The 27,679-nt window shown below is 41.5% G+C and overlaps 2 long non-coding RNA genes across 9 annotated transcripts in view; both read right to left on the bottom strand.

The window, feature by feature from the left end:
- Window positions 1-24,049, bottom strand: part of LOC116421864 — a 59,903-nt gene extending 35,854 nt beyond the window's left edge. The window contains exon 1 of one of the 2 annotated variants that reach the window (XR_004232448.1): window positions 22,956-24,049. This is a non-coding gene — a long non-coding RNA (uncharacterized LOC116421864). The remainder of the gene's footprint in view (window positions 1-22,955) is intronic. The other variant, XR_004232447.1, reaches the window with a different exon arrangement.
- Window positions 24,050-25,172: 1,123 nt separating this feature from the next.
- Window positions 25,173-27,679, bottom strand: part of LOC116421863 — a 54,747-nt gene continuing 52,240 nt past the window's right edge. For all 7 annotated transcript variants that reach the window (XR_004232442.1, XR_004232443.1, XR_004232441.1 and 4 more), the window contains one exon: window positions 25,173-25,606. This is a non-coding gene — a long non-coding RNA (uncharacterized LOC116421863). The remainder of the gene's footprint in view (window positions 25,607-27,679) is intronic.

Raw genomic sequence — 27,679 nt, 5'->3', positions numbered from 1 at the left:
CAAATATGCCTTCTCATACACCCCCTTTTACTCTTGCCTATGTGCTGCCAAAGGGGTTCTATCCATGTGCTATAAGCTTTTTTCTAGATTTCCCGATATTCAATCACACTGAGTTCAAAGGCTATCTTATATTCTGGTTATTTGCCTCATCCTTTTCTGGGTATTTATTGCCCAGTGGAAAAGGGTGCGGGATTGGATTCAGAGGATCAGGGCTCAACTCCCATCTCTGCTACTTGTGAAGGGTCACTTCATCTCTTGAGTCTATGAGTCTATGGCTGACTAGGACTTCTTACTGAAGATTAAGACTTAGCCACATGATTCTAAAAATGGACCGTGCCTGGGATGGAGATGAGAATAGAATTCTTTTTATTATTAGTCATCAAATTGGGATAGCTATGTGGTACAGTGTATAGAGTGCCGGTTCTGGGGTCAGGAAGGCTCACCTTCATGGCAAATCTGTCCTCAGATACTTCCTAGCTTGGTGACCCTGGGAATATCCCTTAACCTTATCTGTAAAATGGACTGGAGAAGGAAATGGCAAAAACTTCAGTAGCTCTGCTAAGAAAACCCTAAATGCAATCAGGAAGACTCTGATATAGGATCGAAATGACTAAACAACAAAACAATCACCAAATCACAAAATCTTAGAAAATGGAAGGCAATTGAGTTCTTAGTTGAGCTCCCTAACCTATACAAGAACATCTTTACAAGAACACTTAGAGATTCAGCCTCAGCTGGACATTTCCAATGATAGGGACCTCACTACCCTCCAGTGCAACTCATTCCATTGTTTGACAGCTTTAATGGTTAGAATGATTATGTTAACAACCCTTTCACACTTATAAAATACATTTCCATTTAGAAATCTTTTATCTCTTATCTCATATGATTAACACAATAGCCTTACAGAGTCTTTAGGGAAAGTGTAATTATTTAACAGAGGAGGAAACTGAGATCTCCAGAAGTCAAATGAGAAAGTTAACAAATATAATAGGCAGCTTGGTACTAGTCATTTCTAGTCCTAGTCTCATTCCTAGTCCTTTGTACTTCCACCCATTGCTTTTTAAGACACACAAAACAAGACTAATCTCTTCCTCTATTCCCTCCTCCTGCAGCTTTCCTACATTGTGAGAAGGTTCAGTTTGCATTCACTTTGTCTTTCTTTCCTTGGATGTTCTGGGTCCAAGAGAGTAGATGTTTGTCTAATTCTTCGGAGTTAGAATCAGTAATATTTCTTATGCCTTTCTGAATTTCAAGTGAGCCAAATCTATTCCAGCACTTGGGGAGAATGTGTTAGATTCAACACAAACCATAGAAGTAACATGGATTCTTGTGTGAGACTATGTGCCTTCAGTTTCATGCATGAAATGGTAAGCATGTACTGGAATATTCATTCAGAATCATGAGCAAGGATGGATGTATCAATCCACCTGTATGTGTTAACCAGGATTTTTGTGTACCTGCTTCCACCTGTGCTCCAAATAGCTTCAGGAAGTTTTTGGAATGTTCTTATGTAGAAGGTTATTCAGAATGTGTATAATCCTGCATTTCATCTATAGCCAGTGGAAAACTGGGAACCTCACTAATTCAGACGAAGATTTGGTCTTAATTAGATAATTACTTCTATTCTCTATTTTTATTTTTGCTAGTAGAAATCAGACTTTTGAGTTAAAGTTTTAATGTCTGCACCCCCTATTAATGTCAGGGAAAGTCAAAAGTACATATTCAGGTACCCCTATCTGAATCTAAAATTCATTAACTATACTTCTCTCAGAGTATAGAATATCCTCTTGTACTCTTGATCATTTTTCTTTGTATTATTTTGAAAAAAATTTAATTAATTTTTAATGTTATATCTTCTTCTCCATCCCTTCCAACAAGTAGAATATATGCTCCTTGAAGAAAAGGAGCATTTTTGTTTTTGTATTCTCAGTGCCACGAACATACTAAGCACTTAATAAATACACATTGACTTAAAAGGTTCAGTTTATAATTTGAATTTTAGTTATTTGTTAAAATGTTGTTTTTTGAAGGTAGAGACTACTTGGATAGAGTGCTTGCTTTTGGAGTCACAAGTTGTTTGATGCATCTAATGCTTCCTGACCTCATAGACCATAGCATGCCAATACTATTCATGGAGTATTCTTGGCAAAGATACTGGAGTTGCTTGCCATTTGCTTCTCTGATGGATTAAGGGAAACACAAGTGAAGTGATTTGCCTAGGGTCACACCGCAAGTGTCTGAGGCTGACTGCAGGTTAAGCACTCCATTCACAGCCACCTACCTGCTTCTTGGAGTCCAAGGACCCGGGATCAAATTTCTATTCTGTCCCGGGTTGCCTGTTTGGCTTTAGGCATTTTACATCTCTGGGACTCCGTTTCAACATCTTATAATGAGAGGGGAAGACTCTATGACTGATAAGATCTTTTCTAACTCCAAAGTCCTCTGTTTTATTCACCTGCTAGATTATAAGCTTGCTGAGGACAGAGGCTGAGATGATTGAATCCCCAGAGACTAACACAGTGCTTGTAGGTGTTTAAATTAATGATCAGAAATTCCATTCTTTGGTCCAGTGTATCAGTGAAGTTGTGAGTGTCTGGATGTGTATATAGACTTGGAAAGAGTGTATATGGATGACCTGGGAAGGTATGGGCTTATAGACCCCCATCTGGCTCTTTATCTTCATCTCCCTGTTCTTTTACCCTGTAAAGTGCTTGACCAAGTCAGAATTATGTTTTCTTGTGATTCCCCGGCAGCTTTGGCCAAGAAGTCCCTCTAACTCCCAGATATTTGCTCTAGGCTGGGAGCTGATAGTTGAGGAATATTCATCTCCTGGGAGTTTTTGTTCTGCCTGCATGAAAGGCCTCAATAGCTGGGAATACCACTCTAATTACGGGGAAGCCCGGCTTATGTGGGGGATACAATGGGCCTGCTAGTCTCATAGCAGCTCCTTACATCAGTCAAATAAGGCGCTCTAATGACGGGGTGAGAGCCGTGAATGCCTAAAACAAACTCCAAAAGGAGAGAAAATAAAGCCGCCGGGGGCTTAAGATATATTAAATTACCCTGATTAGGAATCCTGGCCTTGCTGGGGTTGGTTGGAGAGGCTGGGGAGACTGAGAGTCCTGCTATTCATTTCGGGGGAGAAGGGTCAGCGGGTCGGGGGGGTTCACAGAACCCCGTCCCATTCTCATGCTAACACTGGGCACAAACTCGAGGCTTAGTGGGCTGGAAAATAGAAATGAATTCGTCATAATCCTTGCTCCTCTGTCGCAGGGTGAGTTAGCTCTGGCTAATTGCAGCCAGTTAGAGCCTGGCTGGGAGAATAGAACAGGGGGTTGGGCGGGGAAACTTGAGTCTAGGAGGCTGGGAGAATGGGGCTGGGCCTAGAGGCTGGTAGGGGGCCTCCATTCCCTTCTCTCCTGCCTTATCTAAGAGAAATGGGTTATAGGGGTGAAGCAGCCCCTAAAAAAGCCTAGGCTTTTCAAATAAGCTTCAATGTGTAAACTAGACACGAGACTTCAGAGCTGGCTAGTTTCTGTGTATTCATAAACACACCCCACCAGGACACCTGGAATGTTAGGCCTGAAAAGGACATGAGGAGCCTTCTAGTCAATATTCCCTTCCTCATTTTACAGGTGAGGAAACTGAGGTTCCGAGACTGATTTGCTCAGGACCACATAGCCAGTCACAAAGAACAGAGCCAGGTTTCCCATGGCTGCCTTGATCCACATGCATACGAATGTACAAATGTTCTCCCCTAAACACATATAACATATGCATTTAAAAAAACATATTCTCAACACCTCCCTATACGTACAAGGTACATATAATAATGGACAAATGAACCCTATCCAGATACTAGCTACTTATACTCTCCACACACACACATACAAAATAGACACAAGTGAACCCAGACATACAACACACGTGCCCCAATACAGCATATAAATGTAAGCCCCTCCCCTCTCCGGTCTGGGGTGCCTCGGCAAGGTCTCGCTGGCTCTCTGGCTCAAATTCTTGTGTCTGTATAATTAGCCGCTCCATCCTCCTTGGGCTGCTCAGTTTACAATCGATTTCTCTGCAAACCAAGCACAGTTGACAAATATTTCAGGCTGTCACTCCCGCCCCTCTCTGCAGCACCGAGACCATGTCTATACAATTATGCCTGGAGTGGGGGCAAATGAAACCTCTCCCACACAGCAGTGGATTTGAACAACAAAGGCCAACAAACCAGCATCTAAACGGAGAAAACACCCACTTCACCAAGGACAAGGCCACCCTCTGCTGGGAGAAAAAGCTACGACTTAGAGACAGAGGAGACTCCACTCAGTCCTATCAGCTTTCTCCCCTATCCTCCACCCTCAAGGTCACACTCACACATCTGGGGGCCTGATACATCTATGACCCGCTCTTGGTCTTCAGAGTCAGAATACTGAGAGGAAAAACAACCAGTGACAGAGAACTGCAAGAAACGAGTGAGGGGTGATCATCAGAACAAAAGAGGCAGAGAGAGTATAGAAAACCGGTCTCCTTCCAGTGGTCAGACACATGTTTTCTACCTTTGAGGAAACTAGCTTCCCATCCTTGGTGTCAGGAAGAAAGAGAGCAGGGAGAAGCCCAGATAAAGCATTTACGTTCCCTAAGCAAGGCTGGAAAATTGCACTCCCTGCATTTGAAAGCTGTTCCTTATGTCTATAGGAAACCTCCTGCCTTCACTTTGACGCCTGTGATGTGACTCACCGATAGCTATGAGTCATGGAGAACATAATTTCCTGGCTAGGTACACTTTTTTATATGATCCTCAACCTCCATTAACACTAGAAGGATGTGTACCTCACCTATCCCTGGTTCAAGTTCTGGGTTAGAGTGTTACTGTTTGTATATTACTTCAAATTGGGAAGAAGGCAAACTGAGCCTAAGCTCTAGGCTCTCAATTTTATCTCAAGAATCTGCCATCCATTTCATTATTCTTTTCCCGAGACTGAAGGCGTCATTTTAGAAATCCACCTCAAAGTCAGGGATACTGGGTTCAAGTCTGGCTTCTGACACAGCTCACTCACCCAGAGCAATCCTTGCCAGTATTCTTGGCAATTCTCTAAAATTATAGATCTCCAAGACAATGTAGACTTGTTCTAGTAGAGGAAGTAGACCCCCAAAGAGTTCCTTTTATCAATATATCCCAATTTGATACAGTTTCTTCTCCTCAATTTCCTTCCTTAATCAGGGTATAGCAGAAAATGGAGACCCTTATGATGAATCAAGATCAAAATGATTTTTTTAAACATTCCCAAGAGGGGCAGGAAGAGCAGAGGTTGTTCAGCAAAGAAGTATATCAAACAATTTCAGAGTATTGACAGCCCTAATTCTGCAACCGCGAATAAGACAAAGTTCTTTTCTTTGTGTTTTATCGCCAGATGACTCCCCCAGTTCACCCCCCTCCCAAGTAACAGAATTTCAGACCTGATAGAGCTTTCCCTGGGAAGTAAACAGTGACCTGGGAGAGGGAACTGGAAGAGAGGACTCCTGGGTCCTAGTTCCAGGGTCTGCCCAACCATAGGTGATATATTTCCTCACCTTGTAAAAAGGCAAAAGATTCAACAGGAAATGACTTACCTAAAAGGGCTGATGGTGTTTGGGGTTACAGAAACCCTGGCCTCTCTCTGAGATCCATTGATTTATAATACAGTTCTCTTCCCCTGACTCCCTTCTCACCCCACCAAGACTCAACACAGGAAAATCTATCCCAGCTAAGTCCATGGTGAGGTTACTGGCAAAAATGAGTTTTAGTGAGATTGTTCCCTATCAACAAAAGGTAAGGCAGATAGAGAAATAAAAGGATAAGAAAGAAGTGATTAGTTAGCTTTTTAACCCACTTTAGACATGTTTCTTCAGCTCTTAATTTCTGTTTTCTCATCCATAAAATGGAGAGGGAATTAGGCAAGATACTTTCAAGAACCTTTTTCAGTTCTAACATTTTATGATTCTGGTCATATCTCCTGCTGGAAGACAGACCTTCCCAACAAATGTGGCTTTAGAGTAAATAAAATAATAGCACCATTGACTGATCTCCCCTCAATTTTTTCCTTATTTACACAAAGAGAGGAAAGCTTCCGTAGAGAGAAGCTTTCTTACTACTCAAAGTAGTGAATCAGGTGAGATACTTCCAGATTTAACCTGCCCTCTAGCAGGTATCTCCAAACTGATAATCATTGGTGGCATTGAATTTTGTATTTTTATCAAGGTGAATTTTAGGGAGCTGACATCTCCTGAATCTACAGATGCTCCCTAGGGTTTTTAGTCAGGTCTACTCTTCTATCTCCCTAGTCATTAAGACCTTCTCCTGCACCTACTGAAGGAAGGCCAGTACTCACTTTCTTCTTTTTTGCAACTGATAATAAGGGGAGGGGATGATTAGCACATTTATCTATCTTTGTCACATCTGCTCTGGCATTAACAGTGCCCCAGAAGGGTTAGGCCTTCATTGGCTGCTCAGTTGTAAATAGGCTGTCTAACTGTAGCAACACTTCAATTCACCCTTCAGGGCCAGAACTAAGACCTGAGGACACCATGGAAGACTGGGGATGTGGATGTAGTTTAAGTCCATTGGGAGGATTCAAATGAATTAGTGTATGCAAAGAACTTTGATAACCTTAAAGCACTATATAAGTGTTAAATATTAGGTCATTATTATTTGGACTAATAGGAAAAATCTTTATTGAGACAAAAATAGTTGGGGCAATGTTAGTGGAAAAAGATGAAGGGTAAATAACCTCACATTCCTCTGTGGACATCTCAATTTTCCCTAGTAAAATCAATTTCCTCACAGTATAGTTGGTTTTACTGCACACCTGAAGTTGGGATATTTTCTTGTACCTGAGCTTTGCTGGTAAAGCTGGCACTTGAACCTCGGGTCCCTATAAAAAGTGTAGGACCTGGGGAGTAAAGAGAGCAGCAAAGCAGGAAGTGCAGAAGTGGGCACATTGCCCTTGAAGGGTCCTGAGCCCTTAGTTGCAGGGTCCCCAGAGCTTTCCATCGGGAGGGGCCTAGAGCCAGAGACAGGAGAAGGGAACAGCCTGCAGCAGGAGCAGTCACCACTAAAAATAGGCACGAGGTGTTGGCTAAGACGCAGGGAAATCGTGATGTGAAGGATAGGACAGTTTTATGTGGGGGCGGGGGATGGGGGGGGCGGACACAAACCCACAGAATGTGAAATCTGAAGCGTGCATGTGAGAGAGCACAGATACACACACACATACACAGAGCCAAGCAAAAACGTGTTACATACATTCCCAAATAAGTGACTCTATATACATAACGCGTGTGTATAAATTTAATTACAGTTATTCCAAAGAGGGGGAAAAAATGGTTTTCAGTATTTTCTCCAGAAATATAAAGCAGCCTGCACGTGGTGATTCTCAGCCATAAAATGTTGATTTGGAAAGAGGGAAAGGTCCAGAAAAGGAAGCCAAAGCCGGAGAATTTATCTCCTAAAGGGTGATCAATCGGAATATTTTTTTCCGTTCGGTCAGTCACCCACCCAGTTGCCCAGGAGTGCTGTGTCCGAGTTTCTTCTCCCTATTGTTCCCTAAACGGAAGGTTTCGAGAGACGAAGGCTAGGTTTTTTGCTACCCAGAAAAAAAAAAAATGTGTGAAGGGGTCCGAGAATTCTAGACCAGGAAAGGTCATAGGCTCAAGAAATAAAATTCACTCCAAAGAAACGATGGTATAAAGGTCGTGGATGCGTTACATTTTAGTAACTATTTCTTTAAACCACCTAAAAACTCATGAATTCGCAATCAGCCTCATAGGTCAGCGACACGGCTATCCTTCCCTAGCTTTGCGGAAAAGCAAAAGTTCCACACCAACATCTCTAATTTCTGCTTCCTCACATCTCTTTGTTCTAAAAGAGGAACTTAATTACTAGTCTAATTACTAGTCTGTTCTTAGAAGAATGGGAGGGGGGCTATATTTTAAGCTAAGTACGAGAAAACAGAGTCCATTTTTTGTCAAAATTGCAATAACGCGCTGATGGCTTCCGTATACATAAGACGCTTTCGTATGTGTTGGGCGTCGGTCTGGATAATTGCTCTCAAACGTTAGTTTGTGAGTCAGGGTCTAGAGATCCCAGGACCTGGGACTTCCCTCGGACTCAGACCCAATGAGTTTCCTCTGCATGCATCCTATATTTTCTCTCCCAGTTGTCACAAGTGGGTTCTCCAGAGAAGCCTCGGCAAATCTCAGTCTTCTTCTGCCACAAGCCGTTACTACCAGAGGGGCAATTGTTATTGTTTTGTCTTCTCTGAACTCACCACAGCCGACTCCTCGGTGGCCCCTCATTGCCCTTGGCCCTTCTTTTTAAACAAACAAACCCACCAGTTCTCACCCCTCCCTTCCCCTAGGCTGAGCGGAATCACTGCCGAATGTAGTGGCCTAGAGGCATCCTACGAAGTCGTTTGGAAACGATTAGACTGCGATCTTGCTCGGCCGGGTTACTGCTACGGCTTCTAGACCCCAGGAGAAGACATAATTGGGGGGGGGGGGGGAACCAGAATAAACCCTCTTGATGACAAGATCCTAAAAATAATTTTAAAAGAATTTCACTCTAAGTCCTTGTGCTCTCTCTGTGTAGGGTCCATTGAGAGAAGAGAATACTGGATGACTGTCTGGCTTTCTTTTTTGGTGAGGAGAGAAGGAAAAGGGGAGCGGAGATATGTTCAGCTAGCTCTCAGGAACAGCTCTTAGTTTTCTTTTTCAAAATAAAGACATGGGAGAAAGCGGGGAATAAAAGACATTTTTAAATGTCTGATTTCAGAAATTCAGGCATTCATAGTATGGCTTCCATTTACACATCTGCATATATTTGAATACCAATAGTTCTCCGAAATCGATTGTATTCATTATTGAATTAGACACATGTAGCAAGAAAATCTCGATGAAATGTATTTATATATCTATATCTATATCGCCCACATGGTGTATGTAGTAGGAGGAAAATATAAGTGTATAAAGAAATCTATGCATGTGCATTTATATGGGCACATATGTGCCCTCGTGAATATTTACACATTTATATATGTTTATCATTATGTTTTTATATCAACAAGCTGACTGCTTTTTTCCCGTGTGCCTTGAATAAATGCCCTGCTTGCATTAATTTCGCATTAATTGCACTCACTTGGAAAATGGGATTCGGACAACCAGGTGTCAGAGATAACCCAAGCTTTCCTCCACCACCACGGACTTGTCCCAGGGACTGTTGTTAATTGATTTTTACCTGATCCTTGAATCCTGCAGTGATCTGGGTAAAGTCAGAGGAGCTTTAGATGGGAACAGTAAGTTGACTAATAGGAGCCTGAGATATAGGATTTCCCGCCTCGAAATGTCAATGAGGATGAGAGAGAATCCGATGTTGGTGGAAGTAAGGAAAAGGCAAACAGTAAGGGCCATTTGGGCTGGTAAGACGAGAGAAGGACTGAGTTCGCCAGGGAGAAGTGGATCGCCATTTCTGAAAAGCTCTTGGTTGGGGAATCTCCCTAGCTAGTCTGTGGCGAGACCCACTTGGGTTAAATCACTGTGCCAGTGAGTTTATTTGTGTATTTCTACACATGTGCTTGATTCTGTGTTTCTGTGAATCAATGGGGGTGGGGGGAGAGGAGCGAATGCTCAGATAAAGATGAAACGGACACTTCGATTTCCTGAACCTGCTCTGTTTTTCTAAGTCCTGTCTGATAAATAAACGATAACTATTGACCCAGCGCCCTTCCATTCTCCTTCTATTGTCGCAGCTCAATCACACACTTACGCGAAGAAAAGCGAGTTTATCTTACCCCTGAAGCAGTGTGTGTATATGTATGTGTGTAGAGGGTGGGATGGGGGGGGGGGGCGACTACTCTAGTTAGGGAGATTCTCCAACCAGAATTGTGCAGATGGGTTGAGGAAAAGAGACTTTCAGAAAAGGACCAATTTCCCCCGCACAATGAGCGCTAAGTACCTGATAAATAGGGCTGGTGTTTATTCATGAGCAGGTACTTTGGAGATGGCGTTTAAAATAGCCGGCCCGCTCCGCCTCGCCAAGGTACTTAAACCTCGGCAGGTGCAGCAAGCGAAAGCACAAAGCCCGAGGCTGCGCGGGGAGGGGGTGTGAATGAGAGGGAAGGGAGGGAGCACTGGGGGGGCTCCAGGCGCTTAGATACCTCGGCCCTTTGTTCTTCGCCAGGGTCCAAACCTACTTAACCGAGAGGCCCAGGTCACGAAAACCTCGCTGTTAATTACCAAGAATCACCCCCTCCCCCATCTACCCACTCCTAGTCTACTTCCACTTGGCTAGAAAAAGGGGACTTCCCTTGAGCTTAGATTCAGGCTTTTAGACAAACACTCCTAACTATGTAATTGGCTAAAGAAATAAATACAATCGAGAACAAGAAGAAAGAGACTAAGAGGTTCCCTTGGTGCTCGTTGATAGCACCTCCTTTGGCTCCACTGGCAAACCAGACTTTAGGACAAGAGAATTATTACCTGCTTCTCAGAAAGACTTCAAGGTGCTTGGGGAAACCAAAAGTATAGGGAGGCAAAGGGTCTAGTGGTCCCAAGTTGGACGGGCCTTTTAAAGTAGGGCTAAAAGCTATTGGTCTGACTCCGGAGTTGCAGCCTTTCTCACCTACCATGTGCAGTGAGGGCTGTAACTGAGCATTACCTGGACTCTGCATTCTTGATTTTAGGATCTTGCTTTGTCTTTTCACTGTGTATTAACTTGTGGATTTTGACTATGAGTCAATATGAGCTGAATAGGTGAGGCGATTAATTAATTTGATTTGTGTCCTTCGGCTATTGAGGATTTTAGGCATACACAATCTAATCTTATTTTGGTGCCTTGTTCACCCATTTTGTTATTTGGAATATTATGTGGATACAGTTGGTTCCCTCTCGTCAGGCCCGGCTTTTCCCGGCATCAGAGGTTCTCTGACCTTGGTCCTGCCCTACCAAGGATTTCCCAGGCCCAGAAAAATTCTCCGAAGGAACCATGCCATGCACAGTATTCCATCCTCTTAATCTCCAGGGCTGATTGGTTGGCCACTCACTCCAATCTCCACAGATTTTCCTGTTCTTAATCCTTTCGAACCATATATATCCGAGTAATGTCTCTTGTTCAGTATGCAAAGAGTCGTGCCTAGGAGTCCAGACAGATCGGATTGTCTATAGGAAGAGGAATATCCTTTCGAATACATTAAAAAGAAAAAGAAAAAAAAAAAAAGGAGGGGGTGAGGTTAAGGGAGAAGAGAGGAAGAAGTTTAATAGAGAAAGATAATGGAAATGTTTCTTCGAGCCACGCCAGTATTTGTTTAACAAGACCTTTTTCCATATATAAGACAAAACTGACGCCCAGAAGAGATGATTAAAAAAAAAAATCAATGTCCGTCATCGATTTTACTTGCAGCCACTGAGATGAAATAAACTATAAAATTAGCTTATCTAACTTGGAAGCAAATCTGAAATATCCGGATTTAAAGAACAATTTAAAGATGTGCGCCCTTTTAGATTGAGGGGATGGGAAGTTTACAGTGAGAGCAGAAGAGGTTAGACAGTAGTCTAAAGCGAGGGAGACAGACTGGGGCCAGGAGCTTGTGGAGACTGCCAGACTCTGACCTGGTTAGTTCCGAAGCCCCTGTGGACCGTTCCCCAGAGAGTGCTTTTTGGGAACGCGTGCTATATTAGTCCCGTAAACTTGGAAGTCAAGAAACCCCTTAGTTTGAAGCGCCAGAGATCAGCTTAGAGGTGGCTGACTGGGGCGAAAATAGCGGGGTGTGCGCATTCTTTCGCTTGATCCTAGGTTATAGAAACAAACTTCAAGGACTATATAAATATCAGCTATTATTATTGCTGTTTTTATTATTTGTCATCTTTTTAGGGTGAAGCTCTGAGTCAAGGACTCTTTTAAAATAACGACAGTTGTGGTTTTTTAAAGAGAAGTTTTTTGTTTTGGTTTTTTTGTTTTGTTTTGTTTTGTTTAAAAAAAAAAAAAAAAAAGTAAAGAAGGATACATTGAGCGCTTGCAAAGATCCTTTTGCGCTTTCCCTGGCAGCAGGGATACCCCGGGGCCCTGTAGGTCCCCACGCCGAGCCTGAGCCTCCAGGATGCTAATGTCATGCAAATAGCCTCATTTGCATGTTGATCTTGAGTAAATGTTAAAGGGATGTTAGGGAGTGAGAGAAAGATTGGTGGTTGCTACTGGGGCGGGCGCTCGGACTTCTTCCCCGAGAACAGCGCTCCCAGACTGATGCCGCACCTCCCGGAGGCAGAATTGTGCGGTACGAGCGCTTAACTTTGAGCCTCCTCCTCAGCACCCAGTGCAAAACCGTGTCACAAGATGGCTGGCTGCTCGTGAAAAGAGAGGGACCGTTTCTCAAGGAGGGGAGGAAGAGAGCTCCTTCTCTCGGTCCACCTCCCTGGAACAACGCCTTGTCGGGTAATCCTTCCTTTTTAAAGTTCTGGAGAGGAAAAGGTTGAGACACTCAAAAGAGATGGAGGTTCCCTTCCCTCAACCAATCTTCTCAGTACTATCACAGGAAAGCTTCAGCAGCAACTTTCTATCACTTTCCTCAAAGCCAACTTTAAGTGTATCCGAAGCAACCATAAGCTTTGAGGGTCACATACTGCAAGACTTTTCCACCTGCCCCAAAGAGATCACACCTAGGTGCCTCCGTCCCCTCTTACATGACTCAAAATTCACGCTATGAAAGCTGCCACTAGGTTAAGTTACCAAGGAGTGAAGGGGGGATTGTCTGTAAATATGAAACTATGATAGCTGATGGAGGTAGGAAGGCAGGGGAGGCCTTCTACCACCTCTTCCATTAGCACCCCAATATGGATTGTTTTCTCAGGTGTCAGCCTGGAAGGCACGGAGACCATACCCCTAAAGTGCCCTGAAACAGGATAGATAAATTTCAGTGATCCAGAAGGAGCAAGGGAGTTGACAATGAAAGGCCTTTGGGGAGTATAAGAAATATCCTCCTAACTACATTACACTGCCCAAGCAGATCATGGACATTTACTAAATAGTTATTGATTTTGTACAGATCAAGACACTGAGAAACACTGTTGTTCCCTTAAAAGAAATCAATTAATTTCTGTCCCTTCCTGTTCCTGTCCCTAGTCCAGCCAAGAGGATCTGAGAAAAAAAGAGATCATATTTTTCTATTTTTGAAGGACCAGGTTCTTCTCAAGAGTGGAAAAATCCAGTTTCTTTCAGAGCAGAATAGTCTTGTCTCAAGGAGAGATGTGTATACAGAGATAAAAGTAACTTGGGACTCCTTTGGAATCTACTGTACTCCTGAAGGAAGTACCTTAAGTAGGGGCTGGGTGTTGAGAAACATCCTACAAGTCCAGATGTAGTATAAGCTCTGTGACCCTAGGGTAGGAAAGAAGAGAGGATGGAAGAGATCATTTAATGATCATTTCCATTGATGTCTATGCATCCTCTTATCCTGAATCTTAAATCCGGGGATTGGGTGTGCCATGTGCATTAGATATGAAAGGACTTTCTCTTACTCCCTCCTCCCTGTTTATGTTAGCAAAGTCCTTTGTGTTCTTACATAGAGAGGATACATGAATTCTCCAAAGCAATAAATAGGAGTAGAGGAGCTGAATATGAACACACAGCATTGGAGTTTTAAGTCTCTGGTTCAATGGGAATACTCAGATTGCTTTCTTGAGGAAAGTCCCTGAGGAAGCATTATTGAAGGAAGATGGAGGGAATGAAATTCTTGCTGGTGCTGTTTGAGGAATGAGTTTAACTACTGAGACAAAAAAGAAACTCAACTTTGAAATTGGGAAATGGCTTGTTACTGGGATCCTGGTGTTATCTGGTTTCACCCATTTTTCTTTTCCCAGCGAATTTTTCTGTTTTCTTTCCCATCTCCTCCACATGCTCCCTTTTCATTCCCCCTAAAGAGGGGAGAAATTTCTCTTCCTCTTTCCTCCTTTATGGTTGATGTACTGAGAAATCCTGCCAATATTTAGTATTGCTCAGGAAATGGAATGAGAACCGTTAAGAATATCTAAGGTGCTCTGTAACTTGTAGAGGCAACAAAGGGAGTGACATTGCCCATCCACAAATTAGGGGGTTAGGTTCATTTGAGATGAAATCTCCCTTTGAATCATCGTTTTTTTTCTCTCTTGGGCCCCAAGAAGCCATTTGGTTTCTCTCTTCGCACTTAATTGTTTTTCCCCCAATCAATAGATGATTGTAATATTTGAGAGATGAGAACTTACTTTCAGTTTCTCACAGTAATATGGTTTTGACCACCTATCAGCATATGTCTCAGTCTTCTTTCTGGGTTAAACAACTACTAAATATCAGAGGCAGGTCTCTGCTATCTCCAACCCCAGCACTCCTTCTATTCTGCCAGATTACCTAGTGGTATCTAAATGTGTATGTAATCATAAAAATGGAGGTAAATATCAATTGGATGGGATGGAAATAATACTCAGTTACCCTTCCATAACTAAGAACAAAAAGGAACATCTTATGTATTTGAACTTCTGTAATCCAGAACACAACTGAGAACCAGAAAACAATTAAAAAAAAAAAAAAAAAAGAGGCTCCATATGCAACCAAAATAGATGTCACAGACTATATACTAATGCTAATGCAATTTGTTCATAATGAATCCCCAGCAGAGGTACCTGATGGGTTCTGGGTTCAGTAATCAGCTTTTTCTCTCAAAGGCTGAAGGAATGGATCTCTGGGACTCTTTGGGCTTTAAAATGTGCTTCTAATTGATCTATTTACAGTCTGGAGATGCTATCCTACTACAGCACCCACCAACATGCCACCACATCAACATGGTTAAAGAACTCGACGATCATTGGTAGAACTGTTCTCGTTTGATATATTTTGAAAATACAAAGTATCAGTGACATTGTCATTGTTATTAATAACAGTGATCCAGTGATCATTATAATAATTGTCCTCATTTCCTTCCTTGGGTAATTACTGAAGGAGGCGGAAATGTGCCTTCCTGAGGGGCTTTCATAGACTAGGCTAGAAAGGATGCCTTTTTTTTTTTTTTTTTGAGTGATGGCACCATAATACCAGATAGAAAAGTAATGTGGCATTGTGGCTAGTGCTAGAAGAGCTCATTTCAAATCCTGTTTCTGACACTAGCTTTGTGACAATGAGCAACTTTATGTAATTTCTCTAAGTCTCAGGTAATTCTATGACTATAAATTATAATTATGGCTAGAAAGAAGCTATATAATAAAGAAGGCCATGAAGAGAGACAAGCCTCAGAGGCAAGAAGGCATGGATTCAAATCCTACGGTGGAAACATATTGACTGTTACCCTGAGAAAGTCACTTAACCTCTTAAGGTCTCCCATCCCCAATTTTTTAAGCCAGTTAATTTCAGAGCCATCTTCGAAGTTAGCCATTATCTACCATGAAAGTCAATTGTCTTTTCTTTCTGGAAATTCCCTCCTACAATGAAATCACATCAACCACATGTAACAACCATTCAACCACCCAACTTAGAAGCTTAGAAATCAGATAACCAGGACGGTTGGAACTATTTGTAAACTAAAAATCAAACAACCCAATTAAAAAAAAATTTTTTTTGAAAGCTCCACTGAATCTTGTTGTATTCACACCACACAGATAACTCTTTCCTTAGCTTTAATCTTTGTCCACAAAGCTCATTCCTTGATAAATGGAGATAAATAAATGGAGATAAAATCATCAAGACCTCCTGAGCTTAATTGTAAATTTTCTTTCCATTTAATGAATGAGGAAACTGAGATTCAGGATCACTCAGGTACTGAAGGGTATACTGAAGCTTTGGACCTTATCTGAAGAGCTTTGGAAAGAAGAGATCTAGCCTCGCTAGCCTTGACTCAGAACTTTCCAACTTGATGACTACACTATTATTGCTTTCAACAATAATGCTTTCCCAAGATCTTATCAAAGTGATGACCTATCTATTGCAAGAAAGACAATGTAGTAGAGTGGTAAAAATTCTGAATTTGGAGTCAAAAGACCTGAATTCAAATCATGACTGATAATCACAGCCAATAACAATAACAAAGTGATGTTTGGCAAGTCACCACATCCCTAAACCTTTATTTCCTCATCTGTAAAATATGGATAATACACTTGTTACAACTTATCTCGAAAGGTTATTGTAAGAGGATGCTTTGCAAAATTAAAAACATTATGTAAACATGAGCTAATTAGGGATTTGTTCTCAATAATAGAAATACTTCATTCATACTTGTGGACCATGTTTTCAATCTTGATTAATATTCTTACTTCTTTAGTATCTAGTTTCTTTGGAGAAAGGGTCAAGGATTTGAAACAATTACAATAGAACTAGCTCTCTTTAACCTCAGTGAACATCATTGGAATTCATTGAATTTTCGGGACAGCTAAGGATTTGTTCCCCCCTCCTTAAACACATTTTTTATTTTTAATTTAACTATCTTGGATTTTAATCTTCCTAAAATGTACTATATATCTCCCCATCTTTTAAAACAGAGAATACTGAATATAACTTATCCTTTGCTTGACGATTTAGGGTCATCACTATGAACATCAATTGTTTTATTATGCTGTGAAATCGGAAAGTCTTCAGGGGCTATTTAAATATATTGGTCTATTTACTATAACATTAAAAAGCCCCAAGATTGCTGGACCTCTTTAGTTCTCATCTTCTTTATACAGTTTCCCTTCCTGTTTCCTCTTGTCAGCTGTTCTTCCTCTAGTAACCCTGATCCTCCCTCATTCTGATCAACTGTTCCAAATCTACTGGAAGCTTAGAAATCAGATAACCAGGACAACTGGAACTATTTGTAAATTAAAAATAAATAGACTCTGAATGAGGGCCCTAAGAGCTCTCCTATAACTAAGATTCATGAGCTTTAATGCATGGACTTTGTGACAACTATTTGGCTGCTCACAGGCCCCCTTTCCTTACTCCTTAGTTCCCAGCTGTGTTACAGATTACTTAGTTCCAGACGAATGAGTTGTTACTCTACATTATATTTATACTTAGTTACAGATGGTGGTAGCTAGATCATATTTCCATCCCATTCGACTGACATTTGTCTTCATTTTTATGATTTCATAATCATTTAGCCATCAAGAAGCAGTGTGATGTAGTGGAAAGGGAGGAGGAACTGAAAAGGAATGCTGTGCCTCTGACACTTTAGCTTCGTGATGTTTCGTTTTCAGTTTTCAGTCACAATGGACTCTTGGTAATCCCATTTGGAGTTTTGTTTTTGGAATTTTGTTGGCAAAGATACTGGAGAGATTTGCCATTTCCCTCTCCAGCCCATTTTACAAGTGAAGAAATTGAGGCAAACAGAATGAAGTGACCTGTCCAGGGTCAACCAGCCATTAAGTGTCTGAGGTTAGATTTGAATTTGAATTAAGATGAACCTTCCTGACTCCAGACCCAGCGCTCTATCCATTTCCCCATCTAGTTGTCCCAGCTGTGTGAGTATGAGCAATTTATTTAATCTCTCTGAGCTTCAGTTTCCTAATCTCTAAAATGGAGATAATTTCTGTGATGCTTATTTTACAGTATTTGTATGAGATTCAGATGAAATAATGTATATAAAATGATTTATAAGCTTTATAGGCTTATATGTCATTCATAATTATTACTGTATAATTTATCAAAAGTTGATGACTGATGCCATAAAAAAGAGATCATCAAAAGCTCTATTATCTGTCAGCATACTATGACAATAACCATAGAATAGGTATAGGAAGGAAGGAAGAAAATAAGCAATTTTTAAGACTGTACTATGTGTTGGAAGCTTTACAAATATGATCTCATTTTAATCCTTACAACAACCCCCATTTTAAAGTTGAGGAAACTGAGGCAGGCAGAGATGGTCACTTGAACAGGTCACACAGCTAGTAAATGACTGAAATAATATTTGAATTCAGGTTTTTCTGACTCCAGGCTCAGAGATCTATCCACTACTCTATTTTGTTGGATAGGGACTAAACCTGAGAGTTCATTGGGTTTAGGGAATTCCCAGGTGAGAAAATTACTCCTGTCAATACTGGATGGCATCTTTATTTCAACCTATAATCTGAGGAAGTTGCCTAGAAGACAGAGAGGTTAAATGACTTGCCCATCTCTCTATCTCTATCAGAATGGCATTACCTATTAGTAGGTATTACCCAATTATGGTAATAAAGCAGTGAGGCATGGTGGAAAGTGCACTGCACTATATATCAGAGACTTGAATTCTAGTCTTGGTCCTGACATTAAGCTTGCTCTGTAGCCATGGCACGTCACTAGCCTCCGTAAGCGTCAATTCTCTCATCTACACATGGGGGAACAATAGTTCTGTACCACCAACATTTGTAAAATGAATAAGTTGAATAGAATTATCTTTAATGCTCTTTCCAAGTGCCAAATCCTTGATTCCATATTACTCTTGACTTATACACACAAGATTCTAAAAATTCTAAATACTTTCTTGAATAAACGGAGACATATCATTTTACACAAAAGAAAAGAGAATAGAAAACATGTCTGATGCTTTGCTTTGTATTCCCTATAGCATCCAGCACAGTGCTGAGCACAAAGTAGTGGTAGCTCAGTAAATATTTGTGAATTGATATAAACAGTATTTATGGCTCAAATTTCCTCCACATCTTGCCTTTTGTCTCCTCATAAGCAGAAGACAATCTAATTCTAATAAGTCCTAAGGATTCAGATTTGGAGAGGGGAGAAAGTGCCAATAGTTATCAGGATCCAAACAGGCCCACTCTGAAATACTTAAGACAAACTTACTTATTTTGGCTCAAGTTCAGTATCAATGAGTTATTCTCGACAAGTATAATAAACTTGAAGTCATTTGTGCATTAGACTGACCAAAGTTTTCAAGGCCATTCTGGGACTAAATAGAATTCCATCCCTGCCACACCTTCTAACACTGAGTCTTCTCTAATTTTTTTCTAATACTCCTGGATGTGTTCCGTTTCTATCAATGGTACTCATTCTGGTCTCCCAGGTTCAAACTTTGGAGAAATCTTTACTTAGAAAATGGTTCTCTGTTGAGAGTGCTGAACTAAGGTCCCTTTCAACTCAAATAATTTTATGATTCGATTGTTTATCAAGTCAAATTATCTCATTGTGGTTTTATACAGCTCATCCCATCCAAACTATATCCCTACAAGTCACTCAACATCTCTGTGCCTCAGTTTCCTCAACTGTAAAAAAGAGATAATACTATTTATCTTACAGGGTTAGGATCACTGTTAAACACACAGACGTTTGGTAAAAGAGTGTTCCTTTCCCTTTCCCTGACCTTTCCCTACCTACCAAAACCTCAACCCAATGAAGGCCTATTTCCTAAATGTGACATCAAATATCACACATATATTATGTGCAATTCTACTGGGAAGAAGGGGGACTGGAAAGTACATTGGGTTTAGTTTCAGAAAGACATCAACTTGTGCTCTAACACTTACTAGTTGGGTTTGCTAGAACAGTGTTTATGGTTCCAATTTCCTCCATGCTTTGTCTTTTGAATTCTCATAAGCAGAGACAATCTAATTCTGATAAGCCCTAGGGGTTCAGATTTGGAGAGGGACAAATTTGTCAAGGTCCAAACAGACCCAGTCTGAAATACGTGACAGATTTGCTTATTTTGGCTAAATTATCTATGGTAACATAGATCTCTTAGCTTCTCACCTTCAATTTCCTCATCTGTACAGTAGGAATATTAAAAGTTGTACTAGCTACTTATAAGGAAAGTATTTTATAAACCCTACATTTCAATATAAATGTAGGGTTATTATTCCTCCTGTTCATGTTGCTCTGGACATCATTGTAGTCTCCCCCTTGTCAGCAATCCAAATACTACACTTCCTTCAAGATTTGTATCATACCATACTTCATCCACAAAGTCTTTTCTAACAATTACAATCCACAATGGTTTTCCTTTTCTCCATTTTCCTACTAAGCAAAATATTTAAAATTAATTGCACCATGGATTTCAGCACTAGATTATGAGCTGCCTTCATGTTTGTGAACTATTTCCATTCTTGTCTTCCCAACTCCACTGTAAATTCCTTGAGAACAAATACCATCCTTTGCCCCTCTTTCCTCAGTCTTCCACAACTCCTAATAGTGGGCTCAGGATTAGAACTTGATAAATTTTTTAATAAATTGATTCAACTTAATCAGAACCATTGAAGATTTAGGGAAGACATGATAAAGGGAAAAAATTATTCTATCCAATCAGAATTCTGAGAAGACTCAGATACAGGGTCATTTGCTGCAATACGAGAACTTGGCACAAGGATAGTTTGAAGTTCAAGCCTCTTAAGTTACATAAAGTAGATCTAGCTGTGTTAATAACTAGGAAAGGAAATCCTATCAACCCAGAGAGTAAAGATCAAACTACATCCTGAGCAAGTTAGGTCTGACAAAGCTGTCTTTTTGATCACCCTCTTGCTTTGGTGCCCAACAAGAAAAAAAAAAGCCCAAGTTTTTATATCTAACTTCATAGACTATAAGAAAGGCAAGTCAGAAGACCTGGGTTCAAATCTTTTCATTTGTTAGCTGTATGACTTTGGTTATGTCACTTGTCTCAGAATAAATGTCTTCACTTATAAAACAAAGGGATTAGAGATAACTTCCAACTTTAAAGTTCTACCTCCAAAATATAGAGACTGTGCTAAGTGAAGTGAGCAGAACCAGGAGATCATTGTACACAACAAGAAGATTATAGGATGATCAATTCTCATAAACATGGCTCTTCTCAACAAGGAGATGATTCATGCCAGTTCCAATGATCTTATGATGAAGAGAACCATTTGCACCCAGAGTGAGGACTGTGGAGATTGAGTGTGGAGCATAACATATTTTCATTTTTTGTTTTTGTTGTGTGCTTGCATTTTGTTTTCTTTTTTCATTTTTTCTTTTTTTATCTGATATTTCTTGTGCAGCACAACAATCGTGGAAATATGTATAGAATAAGTGCACATGTTTAACATGTATTGAATTACTTGCCATATAGGGGAGGGGGGAGGGAAAGAGGGGATTGGAACACAAGGTTTTGTAAGGGTGAATGTTGAAAATTATTCATGCATATATTTTGAAAATAAAAAACTTTAATTAAAAAAAACAAAACAGAGAAACTGGACTTTTTTATTAAAGGGATAAAGTTTCTTCCCATCATATTTTGAAGCTATCCATTCTATTTTAAACATTAGAACAGCTGATGTACACTAAGGGGCTCCTACTTGTAAGGGTATTTATTCTTCATAGAAAAACCTAATTAGATTTAAATTAGTATTTTTTTTTTCCTGGTTGGATAAAATTCACTTAATCCTGAAGAATGAAGGGAAAGAGTTTGTGGGGAATATTGATTTCTGATATATTGCATCTTTTGGTTATTGACAAAATTCTGATCCTTGAAGCATTAAATTGGGGAGGGGGCAGAGGAGGAGATGGGGATAGAATCACACAACTTTAGAGTTACAAGAAAACAAAGATTAAACCTTCTTTTTGTACAGAGAGGTCAAGAACATCCCCAAAGTCACTGACTGGTTAGTGACAAAGTAGGATTAAGACCCAGATTTGTTCACTCTCAAGTTTAGTGTTCAGCACTGACCTCTCCAAAACTAAATCACAACAAGATATAAAATCCTAGAGCCTTAGGCACTATCCTGCCCAGGAGATGAAGTCAGTTATCTTTGCCCCTAGTCAGGTAGGGCACATCCTCAGCTCTAAATGATCCCCAGTGATAAATGATTTGAGCTGCGGAATGTACTTGGAAATCTTCTGAAACCTGGCTTAAATAAATCCTACTTCTCCAAGAGGCTTTATTCTCCAAGGACTCAGGATGGTTAGGAGCAGAGGGGGATGGGTAGACTAAGATTCTCTAAAAGCTAATCCCACAACTGATTATGATTCTTAAATGTCTATGGAGTAGGGAGGAACAAGGAGAAGATTTTTGGAACTCTAAGAACTGAAAAGAACTTCCAATAGTAGCTAGGAGAAAGCCTTCTTTTTCCAGATAAAGAAACGGAGTCCCAGCAAGGTGAAAAGGGACCGTAGTTGTTAGATTCTTGAACTTCTGGCTGACCTTGTGCCAAATTCTCATATTGTAGACAAATGATCTTGAACCCGATTCTTCTTAGAATCCTGATTCTCAATATAATGCCATTTCCCTTTATAGCCTATCCTCCCTGGATTCTTAGGCCAAGCTAGTTTTCTCCCTGCTCCACCACACTAATCATACTGACACATTGGTCCTGGTTTGCTAGGTTAAACGCTCCCCCCCTCCCCAAGGGCTGTGAATAAAAGGGCACCGATTGTTAAGAAGCCTTAGCTCACTCCCCCTCCACCAAAAGGCTTCGGGTTCAGATACAGCAGGCCTTCAGTCAGCCAACCTCAACCCCACATGGCTGCAGTTCCTTAGGGCTGCCTCAGGGTTTGCCACCCCAATAAAGTTTCTTAGGAAGTAACCTGGAGTGGGAAGCTGGTGAAAGGAATAGAGAGTGAATGAAAAGTGCTGCAAGGGAGGAGAAAGAGTGGGTAAAAGCATGCAAAAGTGTCTTACCCCCTGCCCCTTCCCATTATCCTTACACCCTAGGCATCTGGATTAGGGCTCCAATTGCCTGACCTTTCTTTCTTTGTCCCTCTCCTTAGCATGATATTATCAAGTGATAATATCCAAGGCTCAGTCCTACCTGAAAACTCCAAAGGGAGATGGTAGCCTTCCACCTCTGAGAGATTAGAAGACACGTCCCCTTCTAAAGAATCCTCTCCCCCTCCTACACACACACACACACACACACCACTACCACCAGCAGCAGCAGCAGCAGCAGCAGCCCCTCCAAGGAAGAAATTCCAGATCCCTATGTTTCGAGGAAGAAGAATTGAGAAGGAATCCTATAAACAAGAATTCACTGAAAACTGAACTTACCTGAAAACGAACTCAAGCAGCCAGTTTGTTGGAAGCAACTCGAAGACTGAATAGAAAGTTTGCCCCGAATTGAACTGGGAGGAGGAAAAGGGAAAAGAGAATAAAACTCTCCCAGGGGCTTCGGATAGCCACGCCTAGTCCCGCAAAGTCTGGGTTCCCCTGCGACTGAGGAGCCCAGACTGCAAGCACATCTCAACACTAGCCCCTGTGGGGCAGAGAGAATTTGCCGGCGGCTGCTAGAAGCCGGGCCCAGCCCTGGAGGGGGAATAAAGAGCGATTGTCAGAGGAAGAACAAAAGGCGGTGACGGAAGAGTTGCGCCCCCCGGGGCACGGCCCTGAACTTGAACTTGTACTTGACATTTTGTCCGGGAGGCGGCGAGGGGCGGACTGACTCCGGAGCTCGGTCTAGGGACTAGGGCTAAGGAGCTGTAGGTCCCAGATCTCTCTCCAAGAGGGATTTGATTCAGGGTTGGACGAAAGATTCTGCCCCTCCCCTTCCCAGTGGAGTTGAGGATCTCAAAACGGCACTGGGTCCTCCCTTGTCCACTATCAGAAGTCCAGTGCTGTCCCTTTTCACTTTTCAGTTCCTCCCCCTCCCCTTTCCCTGGAACCCCCGGCACTGGAGCCCGGGATTTTCGGAGGTCACGGTTCTATCTCTCTGATGGCATGTGTGTGTGTGGCTAGGGGCGTATGTTTGTGTGTGTGGGTTACGGAGTTAGGAACTGGAAGGGAGGCTTTGGCAATTAGATGGGGAGGGGATTGTCGGGGTTGGTAAATAGGAGGAAAGGTTGGGCCCGTTGGGAGGACTGGGTAGTGGCGGTGCGAGGGTAGAGGTACGGGGGGGAGGGGCCGCGAAGGCAGTTCGCAGACCGACCGCCCCTCCGGGTGCACCGGCTTCTGCCGAAGCTCGCTCCCGGCCAGATTCTCCGCACGTCGCGTCTGCGCCTGGCTCGACGCTATTCAGCCGCTAATTGAACGTTAATGGCAGGTGCAGATGAGGTCACTGGAGCTGGCTTTTCTCACACATTTTTCATGCAAATCCACGAAACTCTAAACAAATTTGAATAAAAACCCCTTTGTGCCATCCGCCCCCACCTCCAATCCCTCTCCCGCCGGAGTTTCTGTCTCTTTCTTCCTGAGAGATGGGGCCCGGCGGGCTCAGGGTCTGGAGCCCTAGCCCCGGGCCCTGCAGGCGGGTGTGGGTCGGGGAAGGGGGGAAGTGCACCGAAGCTGACGGGGCGGAGTAGGTTACCTCTGGCGGAGAGGGATTCTCCCCGACCCCTACAGCCTCCGCTAGTCTGGCGGGTTTTTTTTCCCTTGCTGTCTCCCTTCCCTCGGTCACCGCGTCCCTTGAAACCATGACAGTTTTATCAGCCCAGATCTTGTTCTGGAACAATGCCTGAGGCTCCAGTGGCCCCCGTTCCTACGTCGTCTGGGAATGGGACCGCTGTCCATCCCGGATCTCTAATTGCAGAGAAAGCTAAGAGCTGAAGATACAGGCCACTGGGAATTTGTGGCAGGAGAGACGAGTTTTACTTTGCTACAGTTTTCCCCCTATATCTATCTCCCCTTTGTCGCCTATCCGCCGCCTCCCCTTACAGAGAATAAAACTCCACAAATTCTCCCTATTCTCCAAACTGTAGGAAGTAGGGAGCCTAGCTTAAGAGTGCATGTGGTTTGAGTATCTGCCAGAATTCAAATTTTTCTTCTTTGACTTTCCTCCTTGTCTGAGAACGCTTTATGAAGGAGGGGGTTCAGGGAGCCCTTATATAGGAAAAAAAAAAACATTTAACAGCCTCCATGTGCCCATTTGGTCTCCTCTGGAATCTTGTCTGATGCCATCCCAACCCACCTCCAACCCATCTTCATCCCTTGGATCATCTGCCCCAGAAGGCCTATAAAATAAAAACAGTATTTCCTTTGTGCTTTCTTGGATCTTTCGTTCCTTTTCCTTCTACCACGGGTAGCTGAATGCCAATGGTTCTTCATAGCATTCCTCCAAGGTCTCAGAAAGATTCATGATGGCATCTGGGGTGGTCCTATACCACCCTCCCCCCACCTCTTCTTCTTCCTCATTAAATCTTTCAAATCCCTACTGTAGACATTTTAGTTATCTACCTACAGCTACATCCTCCCATTTATAACCAATTTCCCATTTCTTGTTCAAATGAGTATTTATCCATTTTTTGATAGAGCTGACCAGAAACACCAGGAATATTTATTTGGCAAATAAATGTTTATTTAAATCAGAGGATATATTTGAAAGAAGATGGGAGGGAGTGAAAATTAGTATTGGAAGAAGCAAAACTAGCGTGAAAGCTACTCTGACTGCATCCTTTTCCCTAACTAGGGATAGGAGTATCTCAAAGGCTGAAAAAGAATAGTTTTCACAGAGGGTCCTCAATGTCCCAAAACAGCTCTAAGGTCTCAGCTCTTGTGCAAACTTCAGTGGCATTTCTGGGTAATCTTGACTTCCTCATTCTCTTCCTTTTCCAAACTTTACTGGCTTTCATATTCTGGGCAACTTCAGAAAATGCACGTGTGTAGCTCCAATGGGAATTACTCCCAAGATCTTGTCTTCTTCCCAGTATCAGTTGCTCAGTGAAAGTTAATTCTTTGTTCCATTGCTGGGGACTTGCTCCTTTAAAAATCTGTGAAGAAGGGCCATCAAGTGAGTTACATTAACCACATGAGTAGCTTCAAGCCCCTATATAAATCCTTCTATATGAAATTCTGACTTCCACCTCAACTTAGCATCAGGAATTGTGAAGAAATGGGATTCTTAGTGAAGTAGGTAATAGGATAGGTATATCAACCACTGAGTGACACATAATTTAAATAAGTAGTTAGTGAGTGAGTGAATGTGTGTATGTGTATACAAAAATGCATGCACCAAGAACCAGATCAGTATCTGAGTGGCAGCCTGATCGAGTAAGACCATTGAGAAGAGGGGAAGGAAATATCAATAGGAGAGATTCAAATACAGAATCATTGAAGCATTGAGGGAAAAAAGAAATAGCCATTTTGGCAGGAAATTAGTATGGATCCATGCTCAAGATGATGGCACACCTTGAGATGTGTCAGCTAACCTCTGAAAAGAACTAGATAAATTAGATCAGGAATTTTAAAGTTAGCCAGTGACTCTATTGGTCAGATTAGTTTTTTACAATTTAAGATTCCTTCTACCCTTCATATCATATGCAGTTTAATTCTTCTGTTCCAAAAGAACCATTGCAAAATTCATTTGAATTAGGGACTGATGGGGCAGGGAAGATAGGGCTAGTGTCAGAACATCTAATATAGTTTCAGAAGCTTTAAAATGCAAGAATAATTAAGAGAGAGCAGGATAGAACACTGAGCTTTAGATTAGTCATGATTCAATCTATTAGTGAGAGAGTTAAAGCCAGAGTGAAATAATACAATTTTGGAACAGATTTTCTTCCATTGGAATGGATCCTTGAATGTGACTTTGGGAAAGCCAAGTCCCAACTTATGAGTTCACAGGATACTGCTAATTTAGTTTGGGTGTGTGTCTGTGTGAAAAATATGTGTTGAACAGTGTGTTTTTATGAATCACTGGTCTGATAAGAAATCTTGAACTATCCAATCTTCTTTCCCACCTGAGGGAAGAAATATCAGATAAATACTTTTCTATTTGCAGAACTTCCCCAAAACCTATGAAGCCAAAATCTACCTAATCATCCTTGCCAAGTCTTCTAAAGCTTGGTTCCATCTTAATTCATCTGCCTCTCCCAATACTTCTCCACATTCCTTTAGGGTACATCTCAAGTTTAACTCCCTTCATGGTGCCTTCTCATAACTCTAGACAATATTTTGGAATTCTTTTCTTACCCACCCATAGTAGTATTTCCTGAATCATCTTCCCTTATCATTTGGATTGGTTCAATTTAGTGCACTTTTATAAGCTTTTTTAAAATGTCAACTAGACTTAAAAGCCTAGGTTTAGCAGGGACCAATGAGGTCATTGAGGACCTCTCAATTTAAAACTGAGGAAACTGAAGGCTAGAGAAGCTAAGTGATTTGCTCAAAGTCACATAAGTGATAAAGCATTTAACCCAGATCCTTGGATTCCAAAGCCAGCACTCTTTCTGCTCTACTGGAATTTTCCTATAAAAGACTTCAAATGACTCAGCCAGGGAATCAGTCTTATGCTTTCTTTTTAATCACCTCCAACATCCAGCCCAGTATAGGGTGAATAGTAGGTACTCATTGAAGACTTACTAGATATAATTGAATTAAAGTGTAAGTCCAGTGGACTAATATCATTTTCAACAAAAATTCTCCTTAGGGAATCCATCTAATATGCTGGGGACCTTCTTTTGGGTCTTTTAATTTCTTGGGGATATCAATAAAGGCCTTGGAATGTCCATCTATTGTTATGGGCTCACTTTGTTGTTCCGACAAAAAGGTGATGGCCCTATCTTCACTGCCCCATCAGTCTCCAATTCGAGTGAATTTTGCAGTAGTTCATTTAGAACAGAAGAATTAAACTGCATATGATATGAAGGGTAGAAAGAATCTTAAATTGTAAAAAATAAACTAACCAATATATAGAATTAAATACACATTTTTGGACATGGCAAATATGGGAATATTATTACTCACTTAAGCTTATGTGTTACATAGATTTGGAGTTTTCTTCAATGGGGGCAAAGGTATAAGAAAGAAAAAAAGACTTGATAATTGAAAGAATAAAATTTGAT

Source organism: Sarcophilus harrisii, chromosome 2, assembly GCF_902635505.1.
Source record: "Sarcophilus harrisii chromosome 2, mSarHar1.11, whole genome shotgun sequence".
NCBI lineage: Eukaryota > Metazoa > Chordata > Mammalia > Dasyuromorphia > Dasyuridae > Sarcophilus > Sarcophilus harrisii.
This window is presented reverse-complemented; position numbering and strand designations above follow the sequence as displayed.